Below are 15,632 nucleotides of genomic sequence, written 5' to 3'. Positions count from 1 at the left end.
AGGCCTCAAGCGAGCCTCACAGGGGAGAGCATTCCAAAGGCAGGGTGCCATCACTAGAAAAGTCCTGTTATCACTGCCCTCTTCTCCTCTGAAGGGGACACAGGCAGCAGGCTTTCAGAACAGGATCTTAACGGGAAAGCTAGAAAATAAGAGTGAAGGAAGTCCTTCAAGTACCCTGCTCCTAAACCATTTTGAGCCTTAAAGGTAAGAATCAGTACTTTGAATTGAGCCCAGAAACAGATGGGAAACACAAGGGCGATATGATCCCTGTATCCAGCAGATGATAGCTACCTGGCTGCCATATTCTGGACCAACAGAAGTTACTGAAGAGTTTTCAAAGGTAGCCCCACATAAGTGCATTTCAGTCATCAGACCATGGATCTCTGTGGCCAAATCCCTTAGGAGGCATTCATCCTGGAGAATTTCTCAGAGAGTTATGCTCTCCATGGGTGTAGAGAATGAGAATGATTCTTGTGGTTTAGGTGATGGGATTGTGGATATTGCTGGAAAGAAATACCAGTGTTATGGTTGGGAATTCTAGGTCAACTCATAATAGACATTAACCCACTGAACCAGCCTAACAACTACCAGGTCTATCTCATGACATTAGCACAATTTTCCTTCTAGACCGATTGACATTTGACTAATAATAGCTGAAACATAAAAGACTAATTGCTTAACAGTGCAGATGATTCTTGCAAAGGACACCTTCTCCTCCCTGCACATCCTAAATGTTGACATTTATTTATAAGTATTTCTAATTTGGAAATGGGTAGCAAAATTCATGCAACAGGGCCAGCCAGACCTAAATGTGGGTTCTGAAACCCCTAATGGATTTGAAAAAAACTGTAATGTTGCTTTTAAAAAGCCAGTTTTGAGGTAAGCCTTTCCCCTACAACTTACTAGTATATATAGACTCTATTCTGGGTTTCTATTAAGGTGGCCAGCTTGTCTGCGTTGATTGCCTCTGTTGCCACAGAGTCTTGTGACACCATGATGGCACTTCCAGCTGTGTATCGGGAAGTGATGTCAACATGTTGCGGGATGCTCTAGGATTCACTCCAACTATAGTTTTTACCATAGAGTTCCTGCAAAGTGATGATGTCACCTCTGATTATGCAGCCACATCTTGGGACAGTGTTTTGGTAAGTCTCCATTCCACCTCCCCTCTGCAAGCCAGTTTGGTGTAGTGGTTAAGAGCACTGGACTCTAATCTGGAGAACCAGGTTTGATTCCCCACTCCTCCACTTGAAGCCAGCTGGGTGACCTTGGGTCAGTCACAACTTCTAGCTTTCTCAGCCCCACCCACCTCACAGGGTGTTTTGTTGTGAAAATAATAATAACATACTTTGTAAACCGCTCTGAGTGGGTGTTAAGTCATCCTGAAAGGTGGTATATAAATCGAATGTCATCGTCGTCGTCATCATCATTATTATACTTGCAAAATTTAGCTTGGGGCCTTGGACTTCTCTAGAAAGAGGAGATGGTGAGCAGAAGGAAGAAAGAAATAAGCAAGAAGAGTGGGAGGTGGTGATGAGGAAGTAAGGGGGGAAATGGGATTTCCCTTATTCCATAATTTTCATGGGTTCTTTACTTTTTAACAATAATGGTGAAGCAGATAGCAGGAATGAATACTGAAAGCAGTAAGAGCAGGCTAGGCACAGATAATTGGAGAAGTTTCTACACACTTGGGATTCCTCAGGTGTACAGAAAAATATGACTTTGTTATTTAACAAAAGAAGAGTACTGAGCTTTCTAGAATGGAATGTTGAGATTAGTTTTCAGGGAGTTGTGGAAATTATCTTGCTCAAGCCCTGGAAAGCTTATAGACTGCTGGAGGGAGGGTTTCATGGGTCACATTTTCAAATTATTTATCCCTCTCATTCCTCAAGAGCCTCTAGGTTGTTCCTTCTAATAGTAAACTGCATGGCTGAGTGCCTATCACAACAGGCCCCACCTGCAAACCAGGTCAGAGTATTTGTATACTTAAGTATCTTCTAGACAGGCGGAAAAAATATTAGCTTGTAATTTTTTTAAAAAAGCAAAAAAAAAAAAAACGGTTGGATTGTTCAGACCAGTTGAGCACCAATTAAGAGGCAAGGAAAATAGAAAACTGAGCCCCCAACTTGCTTTCTGATAATACTTACAGTATTCTAATTTATTATTACTTTATCTTACATTGAAAGCTAAATGAACTTTTATAAGACAAACCACGGCTTTTTTGAAGAGCAGACTGCTTTCTTCAGCATGAGGCTTGGCCCTGCCTTTCACCCTCCCCTTTATCCTCTAGCACCCTGATTGGCTGAACAGCAACTGATCAAATTTTTTCCTGATTTTTTTAAAAAAAATAAAACAGCAACATTGCACCATCGGTGCCTTAAACCTCCCCCCCCCCCCACAACCCTTCTTCAGCCAATCGACGGATGAAATAGAAGTGTTCTCAGCTGCTGACAAAATTGGCCTGTCCTCAGCTGATCAACATGTGTTCTCCAGAAAGTCCTTAGGAGAAACGGGTCATTTTTATAGTGCAGAAAAAAGAAACAGGCACCACTTCGGTTTGACCCCATCAAGTGCAGAATTACAGAGGCCCAAGCAGATCCAATCCTCAAGGATTGAATATCTAGAAAATCCAGTCTAAGCGTCTATGTGGAAAACACCAAGAACTGACACCAATATATACAACAAAAACAGTCACTTCCCCCGGGCACTCTGTGCCTGCTGCCAGGGTGCCATTGGTCCTCAGGCAGGGGATCTGGGGCAAGTCTGGGGTGCACGGGGTATTCGTCCCCTGACAGTTGTGATATTTGAAATGTTTTAATGTTTGCTGTCTTGGGGACCCAGGATAGGGTGGAAAGGCAGCATAGAAATATTTTAAATAAATAACTAAGTGTGGTTTCTCTGGTTGGGCAGGGTCCTCCTGCTATTTTTCCACCGTTCTGGCCATTCGGCCCTCAAGGATTCCCCTAGGCCTCAGAAATAGGAGCACTGGGAGGTTGTGTCACTTGGCCCCAGTTGCTCTCTGGGGAACTGCCCTATTCCCCGCCCCCCCTCTCTCTGTCCCTCTCCAAGCAGCTGCAGTCTCCCCTGTCTTCCTCCCCAGACCTGCATGAGGATCCCCTCCTTTTAACCTTTGCCCTATCCCCAGCGCCAGCTCCCTATCTCAGTCCCCAGGGTTTGAGCCAACCATGCAGCCAAGGGCTGCAGCACCCTCCCCATGAGTCCCGCTCTGAGGGGCCACTCCCCCTGGTGCACATCGGTCAAGGCTTTGGGGAGGTTACACCCAGCCCCACTCCTTCAGGGCCATCATTAGGAGCATGGCTGCCACTGTCTCTGAAGTGTTAATTCTCCTCACTGCAGTGTTCAGTGTTGCTTTGGTCCCCATGTTTCTGAAAAGCCTCACACTCTGGCTGTAGAGAAGCCCCATATGCTGGCTGCAAGGCATATGGGGCTTCTCTACAGCCCCATGCTGTAGAGGGAGGCTCCATGCCCAGGCTTCAGGGAAGCCCTGCTCTTGGGCCAGGCAGCAGCCACATGCTTCTCAGGGCTGGCTTGCTCTCCCTCTGGCAGGGCGGAAGGGTCCGGTGCACTGGGCTTCTCATGCTGCACCCCAGCAGAGGTAAAGAGCTGCAAGTGGCTGTTGGTTCCACTGCTGGGTGAGTGGGGGAAGGGGCTGCCATCCTGCTGGGAGGTCCTGAGCCTCGGTAGGGGGCTGAGACCAGGGCTCTGGGATGTGCCATGCCCAGACACAAGGCAGCTAAATAAACCATACATATAGTGTGTCATTAAGAAGCTTTATTATTACTGTTGCACCAGGTTTTTGCCACTGAACATTTTTGCTGTGAAAATATAGGTGCGGGGATGGGGGGGAGGTCTTCAGCCCCAATATTAACTTATTTTTTGCTGCTTTCTAACAGCTTCTTCACTGTGCTAAAACTGAGGGGGGGGGGGCAAGGAATACATCAGCTCATTGCTGAGGCAACCGCACCAATGCCCCCTTCCTTGGAAAACTGCCCTAGATGCTCTTCCAACAGGCCAGTGTGTTCTGTCATTCCTCTCCCCCCATGAACATTTAGCTTCCTTCCCAACTGCCAAAAGGAGTTGCTCTTTTTACTACCCCATTTCAGTTCCGCATTGATTACAGCTCCTTTTCCATCACAGGTCAAGAATATAGACTCAAACTTGAAATATGCTTTTGCCGGAGCAATAAAAATGTCACTCAATACACCTGACAATCTCCAGCTCTGTGCTGCACCTGCCATGGAGACATGCACTCATTAGGTCTGTGACCTCACAGAGTAATGCAGTGTCTTAGCAACTTTGCTGCACTGTGGTGCAGGTTATGCAAACATTAGCCCCATTTAAGAAGATGCACTCTCAGCTGTTCGATCTCTATGCTCAGCTGCTTGAATTGTCCAGTCCCCCTCTAGAGGCTCAAAAATACGTTTGCTTATACAACCCACATTTTAACTTAATTGTTTATTGCTATAGAATACAATCCATCTAGTTCTGCAAGAAGGACTTTCCTTTCTTTCTTACTCCATAGATAACACGTTAGCTGCTATGAATTAATTAATTCCTACTCTTCTGGCTCAATTCATCTTCACACAAAATTATCAATAATTACTTAGCCGACCTTTCATTTCATCTACATTTGCACAGGCATAATGGAAACAACCCGCGCTGAGAAATGTAAATGGAACGGGATATTGAGAGATCCATCCACTTTGTACAAATATGTGATGCTTTTGTACGGGGGGAGAAAGACCTTGATAATGTTTAAAAAACTTTACCTAATATAATAGCATTTGTTTGGTTGCCTCATAATACAGTTTTCAATGCATTTGTTTTCTTGATCAAAACCGAGACACGGCACATTCCCCCCCTGCGAAAATCCCTCCCTGATGTATTTTCTATGAAAGATTCTTTTTTATAACCAAAGAAGGGGCAGACATCAATTAAGATTAAGGGCCTTTGAACAGATTGGTCCAATATTGTCCTTGATGGGGGATTGGGGGTGGATGGATTCTTAAGGGGGGTGCATTGCACCTCCAGCCTGCTCTACTTCCCAGGGATCAGTGATGGGGTCCAACAACCATCCCTCCTTATGTGGGTTGCCTTGCCTGGCCAAGGACTCACAGAATAACCACAGGCCCAGCAGGGTGGAGAGAGGAGGACCACTGTGGCACATCCTGCTTCTGTTCTCTTCTACTCTACCACAGTCTCCGGCCACAGTCAAGAATCTGTGGTCTGAGTCTGTGTTGTGAGCTGCCGCGGTAATAGCTGGGCAGGTAAATACCACCCATCTCCCTCAACGATGACTTTACTTCCTTTGTTGAGTGTCTGTCAATAGCTGATTCCGCACACGTTGGATAATGCACTTTCAATGCACTTTATCAATCGTTTGAGGTGGATTTATTGTTCCGCACACACAAAAAATCCGTTCCAAATGATCTATAAAGAGGATTGGAAGTGTGTTATCCAACGTGTGTGGAATCACTCAATGTTATGTCCTCTTTCTTACCCCCTTCCAATCTATTTCTTGGCATTTTTCTTTTCTTTCCTCCTTCTGCTCATTAAGCCAGGATCACCCAATCTTTTCAGCACACACACATGCGCGCCCTTAAGGTACATGTCCTACCAGATCATTGGACACAGAGAAGTTGCCCTGTAGAACCCTGTAACGGTGAGATCTCTAAAGACGTCTAAAAGATCGTTTGCCTGGTAAACAAAAGGAGATTTTTAATCCATGTTAGCAATTGTGAGTACAGTGTCAACATTTAGGCTGCTTGTCAAAATTCTGTGAGTCATGATGACTGGAAAAGAACAGGGCAAAGACCGTAGAAAAACATTGGTATCTCACAGTAATTAGTCTCACTATATTCATTTATTTGGTACATAGTATCCCACCCTTCCTTCAACGGGCAGAAGGCACCATTCATCCCTCTCACCAATTAGTCTCACTATATTCATTTATTTGGTACATAGTATCCCACCCTTCCTTCAACGTGCAGAAGGCACCATTCATCCCTCTCACCTCCTTCATTTTACTTTCACAATAACCCTGTCAGATAGGTTTGTCTGAAAAAGGATGACTGGCCCAATGTCACACAGCACACTTCATGGCACAATGTCTTCCAGGTCTTAGTTGCACATTTCAACCACTACATCAAGCATGGGCAGCCTTGACCAATGAGCAACAGGGGCAGCTGCCCAAAGCCCCACACTTGTGAGAGCCCCAGCCAACTATCATCCCACCCCTGCAGGAAGAGGCTCAACAAGAAAAAGAGCAGGGATTTGCACCTGCCTCATCAGGGGCTCAGGCAGCTAGCTTTCTGCAGCAGCACTGGCTCCTGCCCATGGCGTTCCCAGATGCTAACTTATGGTGGGCAGTCTCTCCAGGGAATCACTACCTCCATCTAGATCAGTGGGCAGAAACAGGCTGGGCAAGGGGAAGTGTGCGATTGATGTCCCTGTGCAGTGAAGTCACTTCCACCATGACTCTCAAGCAACAGCATCAGATCAGGGCCTATCCTTTAGCACTCAGCCAAAAACATAGCATTTTTAACCAAAAAAGCTGTGGTTTTGGCTGAGCACTAAAGAATCAGCTCCAAGGCAATAACCATCAATTCCAGGTCACACCAGTTGTGACATCATCATGCAGGGATGCAAATTGTACCCCCTACTAGTGAGCTTCTGGCTCCCCCTATCTCCACCAACCCTACCTGCCCACCTCGCATAGGGTGAGAGGGCCATTCCTTGCTTGGTCCCGGTGGCAGTGGTGCAATGATTCTGGGCCTCCATCCTGGACTTTTGCCCAGGGCCCCAGACTCACTATGATCACCTCCAACACCAAACTGGCTCTTCTATCTAGGCTCAGGCTATTTTGTTATGGGATGAGATGGTCATTAAGGAAATAGATATATAATGTTTGGGGAAAGGCAGCATCTCAGGGGGTTTCTCTATGGTCAGCAAAATGATTGTAGTCCTTGGTTTGCAGAAAAATCCAAACACTTAATAAAAACATTTGGAGAGTTTAACTCCTACCCTAATTGTAGAATACCAGCTGAGATCCTGCAAAATCTCAGAAGACCACAGCACTGTGGGGTTGCCCAGCAACCAATGCAGAAGAGCCTCGGCCTAGGCAACTCCAGGCTGACTGCTGCTCGGGGGAAAGCATCAGTGAGGAGAGGCAAAGAAAGTAGTGAGGAGAGAGGAGTGGAAAGATTGAGGGGGGAGAGAAAGCTGGGGAAAGGTGGGGCAAAGTGCAGTTTGGATTTCCCTCCTCTGTGAGTTTTGTGAGTCTCAGATTATGTGTTTAAACAGAGGTAGAATGAACTGTGGCTATTTTGTAAAACCAAGATTTGGCTCATGGAAATCCTGCATTGCCAGAACAAATACCGGTTTTGTATTGTTGCCTTTGCTCTGATTAGGCATCTCTGTGTGAGAGCGCTTTGGGGAAACGTGGCAGGATGTAGCTAGCATGTCTGTATCTGTACATCAAGCTAAGATATACTGTGGTTAATAAACTAGTTTCAAATCATGGGTTCAGATACCCATTTGATGGAACTTAACTAATTAGTTAGTAGAGCAACTACAAGGGTTGCCTGTTGGAGGGTGTGTATTCAGCGTGACTGCACCAGCTTAAGGAGGATCCACAAAGAGTCCACACCTTGTTAGTTTAGCAAAGGTGTATAATACAGTTTATTTATAGGTGGATAAAGAGCAATATATACAAGTTTACAGTCCAGAGAGACAAAGTGCTTCGCCTACACCTGGACTAGCAAGAAGCCCCAACCATACTGTACATGGTAGCTATATATACATGTAGACACCCAATCAGATACATGCATGAGTTTAGCTGAGTCATTCACTTCATGGTCACCTGACTCTTATGATAACCATCTGACTCTATGTCACCTGATGTGTCTACCTGTCATACTGATCGTTCTGATCTAAAGCCTCTGCACACTGGCTTTTGACACTTAGATATCAACACTCCTCCAAGCCAGTATGAGAGCAGTTTAAGGCATCACGTAATCGTTCAAATGGTACAGCATACAAACTTTTAGTAAACATGTCTGCAATATTGTCACCAGATGTACATCTAAACAATCTTATGAATCCTTGCTCTACAGCACATCTTACGTTCAAATACCTGATTAAGATGTGTTTACTGCGTGTTTTGGTTCCACCATCTTGGGCTAACTGTTGTGCTGCTGTATTATCTCCATAAACAGCAATAGGTACTGCACAATGCATTTTCATGTCAGACATGAGCTGTTGTATTACTTCCAGCTCTAAGATACCTTGACTCATGGCAGCGACCTCTGCCTCACACGATGAATGTGCTAACAAAGACTGTTTTAATGTCTTATGTGCAATGAGAGCACCTCCTACAAATATGGCTAGTCCTGTAGTGGATTTACCGTCAGGGTGATCTGCCCAACTAGCATCACAAAACATAGTGATCTGCATAGGTTCAGTGGCTTTTAGAACCAAAGAGAAATTGAGAGTAGCCTTAAGATATTTCAAGACGCGTTTTGCTGCTATCCAATCCCTATGGAAAGGCTTAGCACACCTTTGGCATAGCATGTTTACTGCTTGTGTTATATCTGGACGGCCCCAACATGAGAGATACAAAAGACTGCCCACCAATGACTGATATCTTTGTACATCTTCCCAGGGAAAATCATCTGGCTCCCTGATATACCCTGTAGTCATAGGAGTGGACACACCATGTGCTTCAGTTAATCCATACTCTGAGAGCAACTTTGTAATTTTATCTCTCTGATTCAGTTGGAAAAATCCATCCTCAGTTTTGGACACTTGCACTCCCAAATAATTGGAGATAGGACCCAAATGTTTCACTTTGCAAATATCCTTAGCTATTTGTTTAAACCAACATAATTGTTCTTCTGTTTCATATATACACAATATGTCATCTACAAAAATAAGGAGTTGGACTTCTGAACCTCCTACCATTTTTGTAAAAATGCAGGCATCACCTTTGCCCTGCTCAAAACCTGCTGCTTTTAGTGATTGTGACAGGTATTGAAACCAAGCTCGTGCTGATTGACGCAACCCATACAAGGCTCGGTTTAGTTTGAGCACCATATGTTTATTTGACACCTCATACCCTGGTATCTGCTCCATGTATAAACATTCCTGTATAGGAGCATGGAGATAGGCTGTACAGACATCAAAATGATCTATGTTTTTGTGTTGAGCCCCTGCCTTACATAAGGCTAATTTTACTGTTTCAGGCCTAACAGTAGGAGAAAATACCTGGTCATAGTCTTGGAATTGTACCTGAGAGAAACCACGGGCTACTAAGCGAGCTTTCCTCTGCACATTACCTGAGGGAAGTCGTTTCACCTTATACAGCCACCTACAACCAATAATATTTGTGTCTTTTGGCTTAGGTACAACTGTGAACACTTCATGGTCAGTTAGAGACTGATATTCGGCCTTCATGGCCTCGAGCCAAGCCTTTTTCTCTTCCCCCTCATAAGTGAGAAGCTCAGAATAATTAGCTGGCTCTTTAGCCAGCACACAGTTTGCTGCAGCTTCAAAACCATACCTTTGAGGTGGGACACCTTTATTAGGACGACTGGACACACGTATAGGAGGACTAGACCTCTGTGCGTCCTGTGTTACCTGCCTGGCTGGAGAACTAATCTCCTCTTTCACACTCACGTCCCCCTCTGGACTTGTTTCAGGCATTTCATCGGTAACTGGCAACACAATCTGGCTTTCACTCTCATACCCGTGAAGCCTTTTCCAACTTCCATGCTCACATATACTAGCAGACCTGCTGTACGATACCTTTTTGTTTTCATTTGTAAACCTGTAGGCCTTCATGCCACTCTGGTATCCAATGAATATCATCTTAGAGGCTTTTGGGCCCCCTTTTCTCCGCTGTTTTAAAGGGATATGCACCCAAGAAGTCATGCCAAACACCCTTAGTAACTTTAGGTTAGGGTCCCTGTTGAAAAGTAACCTAAAAGGTATTTCATTCACAGCACGGGACCACAGACGATTTACCACATAACAGGCACAGATAATTGCCTCAGCCCAGTAAGTTTTTGGCAAACCAGCATCAGCTAACATAGCAGCCATTTTTTCTTGTATAATGGCACCATGCCTTTCTGCCAGACCATTTTCTTGTGGCACACTTGTATTTGCTACCCTGTGCAAAACACCATATTTATCACACCAGTGAGAGAATTGTGCAGACATGAATTCCCCCCCTTGGTCAGACTGGATGGCCTTTATGTCCAGCCCCAACTGTTTTTGTACCCTTTTTGCCCAAACCTTAAACAAATCAAACGTTTGAGACTTGTGTTTCATAACATACAGCCATGAGTACCAGCTAAAATCATCCGTTAGGACCAGGGCATAACAATTTTGAGAATGGCTTTTGGGGAATGGACCAATCAGATCCATGTGAATTAATTCAAGTGGCTTTGTAGACACCCGGCCACTTTTCTTAGCTACAGGGAATGCCTTTGTTTTGACTGCTTTGCAAACAGTGCAGTCTAGGAACTCTGAGCAGCTTGACACCTTTTCTCCCTTCAGGAGTGTTAGAGTTTTGTTTATAACCCCAAAGCTAGCATGCCCTAAACGCCTGTGCAATAAATGCACACAATTGTCATGGCTACACTTGTTTGTAACCGTGTCAGCCTTTGCCTGCCTATTCTCTACAATATAAACATTGTTTCTCAGTTCCCCAGTAACCAGAACTTTGCCAGCTTTACTTATTTGGCATTTGTCCCCCACAAACCGGACCTCAAACCCCTTTTGGGTCAACCTACTTACTGATAATAGATTATGGTCCAAAGAGGGAACACAATATACAGGCGCAAAGTCCTCCTCCAGAGCTGTAAACCGTACAGCTCCCATGGCACTGACTGGAGATTCTCTCCCATCTGCCAACAACACGGACTGCAGGTTGCTTCTTTGTAAATCATACAGCACCTCCTCAGATCGGGAGAAGGAATCGGTAGCGCCACTGTCAACTGTCCACTGGGAATGCGTATTTACAGTAGATGCAGTGACCAGCCTCGCATGATGATCTGGAAACCGAGGCTCCTGTACACGTCCTTGCTTCTGCTCCTGTTGTTTTCTTCTCCTGTCCGGGCAAAACCGACGAAGGTGAGAAGTGGAGCCACAGCTGTAACATTTTCGCACGGCTGCTGCTGACAGCTGGGTGACCTCACGCTGCTTGTTAGCAACTCCTCCGCCGTCAGTAGCTGAAACCCCTCGATGGGCCCCTCCGTTTGCTCGTTGCTCCGTCCTTGAATGCCAGCCTCCGTATGTTGAAACACGAGCCTCTTCCTCAAGAAGACGAGACGTAACATAGGAATAAGTGAGTTTATCTGGCTCCAGGCTCTCAAGGCTTGCAATAAGAGGAAAATATACATCAGGCACACTTGATAATAGAATGTATGCCTTGTCAGAGTCCTCCGTGGGCTTTCCACGAGCAGCCAGTTGCTGGAAACATTCCGTCAAACTGTTTATATGCTTCTGCATGCTCTCCCCCGGCTTGAGAGCAAGTCTGTAGAGGCGACGTGTCAGCATAATTAATGACCCTGCAGATGTTCTTGCATGGATCAGCTTCAAATCTTGCCAGGCCTTTGAACTAGTAGCCGAGTCCCTGATGTGAAGCAATTGGTCATCTCCCACAGCCAGCACGATATGAGCTAAAGCACGCTCATCTGCAATCTTTTCCGCATCATTGGGGGCTGCTGGGGGGTTGCTGACACTTTTCCACAGCCCCTCTCTCTTTAGAAAATGCTCCATACGCAACGACCAAATGGAGTAGTTCACGGAGGTCAGCTTCTCCACCAACACGACCGTACTCTGTGCCATACTTGCTTCTGCACCGGTCAGAGGGAGCTCGTTTGCCTCCTCCTCCTCCTGGTCACTGACACTTTCCACCGCCAATAATTCCTCCTCCGAGGGATCGCGGCCGTCAGGTGCCAACATCCACCACCGACTCTGTTGCGTCTCTACTTCAGTAGAGCCTCCTCAGCAGCCTCCTTGGCGCAGTCTATCTGGGCCCATAACCCTGTTGGAGGGTGTGTATTCAGCGTGACTGCACCAGCTTAAGGAGGATCCACAAAGAGTCCACACCTTGTTAGTTTAGCAAAGGTGTATAATACAGTTTATTTATAGGTGGATAAAGAGCAATATATACAAGTTTACAGTCCAGAGAGACAAAGTGCTTCGCCTACACCTGGACTAGCAAGAAGCCCCAACCATACTGTACATGGTAGCTATATATACATGTAGACACCCAATCAGATACATGCATGAGTTTAGCTGAGTCATTCACTTCATGGTCACCTGACTCTTATGTTAACCATCTGACTCTATGTCACCTGATGTGTCTACCTGTCATACTGATCGTTCTGATCTAAAGCCTCTGCACACTGGCTTTTGACACTTAGATATCAACATTGCCAACCTCCAGGTGGAGCCTAGAGATTTCCCAGAATTGCTGCTGATTTCCAAACAACATAGATCAGTTCCCCTGGAGGAAATGGCTTCTTTGGAAGGTGGACTGTGTGGCATTATACCGCCCCCCCCACAAGGTCCCTCCCCTCACCAACCCTCAACTTCCTCAAGCTTTACCTCCAAATCTCCAGGAACCAGAGTTGGCAACTGTAATTCAGACAGTTACACTAACTACAGTTTAATTCAACCTTGATATGATGACAATTTTTTTACTTGGTTGGATGGCAATCCTATGAAATAAGTAGGTTTTCCAGGTGCCTGCTTAGGCTGTGCAATCTCCTGCAAATCCCTACCTCTGCCTACCAATAGCTGATCAGCAGGCAGAAGCAGGCCTGTCAAGGGGCACACAATTGGCATCCCTGTGCAATGATGTCTTCCAGTGAGATACAGAAGTGACAGCATCGTACTGGGGCTAGTTTCTTAGCACTCGGCCAAAAACATAAGAGTTTAAAATGCTATGTTTTCTACTCAGTGCTAAAGAATCAGCCCTGGTGCAATTACATCACTTCTGGGTTGCACCAGAAGTGATGTCATTGCACAGGGATGCTGATCATGGTTTCCACCCACACTGGTAAGTTCCTGCCTTCCCCCAGGGAACTCTAGAAGTAGGCCCTTGTCACAATACAGTGGCCAGTTTTTATAGCGCTGCACAAGACTCCTTGTTGGTTTGCTACACTAAACAAACACACTAGTCTTGGTGAATTTACGAATGATTCACAAGTGCTACTCCTCAATAATACACACAGACTATACATCTCTGATTATAAATATAATATTGGATTTTTAAAGAAGTGTATCCGAACTTGTGCATCCAGGTGCTTTCTTTGTAGATGCAACACTCCAGTCTCTCTTTCCAGTCTGGTTCAGAGGGTCATGTCAGCATATTACAACTAGAACTTGTGCATTTCATTAGGAAAAGAAAACTATTGACAGATCCTTCCATGCCAGCTGCCTCTTTCCATGACCCTGTAAAACCTGCTGTATCACAGAATCTTTCTCCAAAGGCTGTCTTCAGCGCTACAAAGTTCATCCTAAAGAGTCATTTTCCTGCACTCGGTGAATCATCTTTTTCCCCCCCCCCTCAAAGGCTTTTAAATATTTTGTGGGTAGCTTTGTGAAAGATTTATCTTTGCTTGAGATGCTGTATAAAAATCTCATCTCTTACAGGCTTTATATTGTTGCTATTCCTGCCACAATATCACCTTTCAAGTCTCAATCTTTTACCTGTTGGAAACCTTCTATGCCTCTTGCAATTTATGGCACAGGCAAGCCCTTTTCTCCCCTCCCTCCTGGGACAGTGACTTACCATACAGTGCAGGCATCCAACAAAATAACCCATTGGGGTAGCAGCAACTTCCACTGGGTATTTTAACTTCATTATATGACTCTTGGTTATAAACATTATTTTGTTTAGTGAATATCTTATCCTATTTTTCTTTTCAATAGGGAACTAAACCAGCTTACAAAAAAGAACCATAAATATAAATAAATGTGAGCAAAACACAGTGTAAAGAAAGAAGTAGAAATCAAAAAGGTCCATTAATCTTACCAGGCTATGCAGATATCCACTGGGTTGTTCCATCAAGGTCATGAGCTTTGAACCAAGGGTTAAGAGCCAAGGGCCCAGTAACAGCCCTTGTATCTCATGACTGCTAAGAATTCCTTCTTTCACTTGAAGCTGCTAGAAGGGTAATAAGGCAACACATTAGAGTCTCATGTTGTGGTGCTGTTGAATGCTCTTGCATTGTGTCTTCTCTACTGGAGACCCTTCCAAAAATGAAGTGGGAATGGGAAGCCCATTGATGTTTCTTGGGTCAGAGCCCTGAGATTTGTCCTTCACTTCAGAAAAGACTTTCATTGTCAGGCTGGATTCTGGTCATAGGCAGAAGGGCCCAGCTTGGGGTCAGAGGCTGCAGAGTCTAATATAATAGGTAACCCATGTTTGGATACATAGGGCATTTTGATGTGCTATTGATGCGATTGTTTCATCAGAAGGTATAGTGTGTCTGTGTGTAGGGGTGATTTGTCATAAATTCTATGGTATCTCTCTGGTCACATCAAGGCTCTGTTGTGCCAAGGGAGAGGGGGTTGTCCTAGGAAACTGGCAGGTCAATAAACTCAGAATAAAGATGCTGTCAAAGGCAAGGGCTATTTTAATAAAAGCAACCAAAGACAATACAACTGTGCAGGCCTTATCTTACATCCCTTCTGTTACTGGGAACACCCACATCCCCAGGGCCTAGTTCTCAGGCACCCTCAGTGTCTTGGGCTACAGTAGGGTTGCCAGGTCCCCTTATCCTCCTGGTGGGAGGGGATCCAGTGCTTACCTTCGTGGTGCTCCAAGAGGCTCCTCACGCGTGTGCTTTGCACATGCATGGCCCCGCACTGCTGCAATGACAAGGCTGAAAGCACATGTGTGCTTCACTATGGGATGGTTTGGGGCCATGACATCATCACGCTGGCCCCAGGGAGCACCCCCAGGAGGCCCTGCCTTTCCCCCCATTGACCAGGTAAGTGGAGGCAGGGGGCAAAAGGTGGACATGGAGGATCCCCTGCCCCCACTGGGGAAATGGGATCCCTCGACTACAGTTAAGCTTTGAGCCTTCCTTTTAAACTAATTTAGCCTGCTGAGTCATGCTTGCCAGACCTAATGACCAGCACCACCTGGGGCTAATACACCCCCTTCTTTAGGAGGTTGAGAATAACAAAATATAGTTCTGTTGTAGGCCTAATCAATGCAAAGCTATTACTGAATACTCCAGTTGCCAGAATGGTCACCTGATAACACCGTTCCTAGGCCTCCTTGGTGTGTGCTTGCACTATAGATTCAATCTGGATTTCAGAGGTTTTCTAGGAACTACTAAACTGAAATCTCCATATCTGTTAAAATGTAAACTTGGAACTTTTGGTTCTCCTGCAGTAATAGGAGTTCCCCTTCTGCAGGATTTTGAGATTGTACTGAAGACCTATCAAAGAAACCAACCTATTACATTACTTTTATTTTGGAATTTTACTACGGACCAAAGCGAGTGGCTCTCTATTTTGTTTTTTCATCTACAAAAGTGGTCTTGAGCTTTATGCTTTTAGCTAAACAACAGGAGCAAAAATGCTAT

General features: G+C 45.2%; 1 protein-coding gene across 3 annotated transcripts in view; it reads left to right on the top strand.

Annotated features, from left to right (window-relative positions):
- The window catches only part of GRIA4 (glutamate ionotropic receptor AMPA type subunit 4), a 292,202-nt gene that overhangs the window by 195,590 nt on the left and 80,980 nt on the right, over positions 1-15,632 (top strand). The window lies entirely within an intron of this gene.

The sequence above is a fragment of the Eublepharis macularius genome, chromosome 3, assembly GCF_028583425.1.
Source record: "Eublepharis macularius isolate TG4126 chromosome 3, MPM_Emac_v1.0, whole genome shotgun sequence".
Classification (NCBI taxonomy): Eukaryota; Metazoa; Chordata; class Lepidosauria; order Squamata; family Eublepharidae; genus Eublepharis; species Eublepharis macularius.
This window is presented reverse-complemented; position numbering and strand designations above follow the sequence as displayed.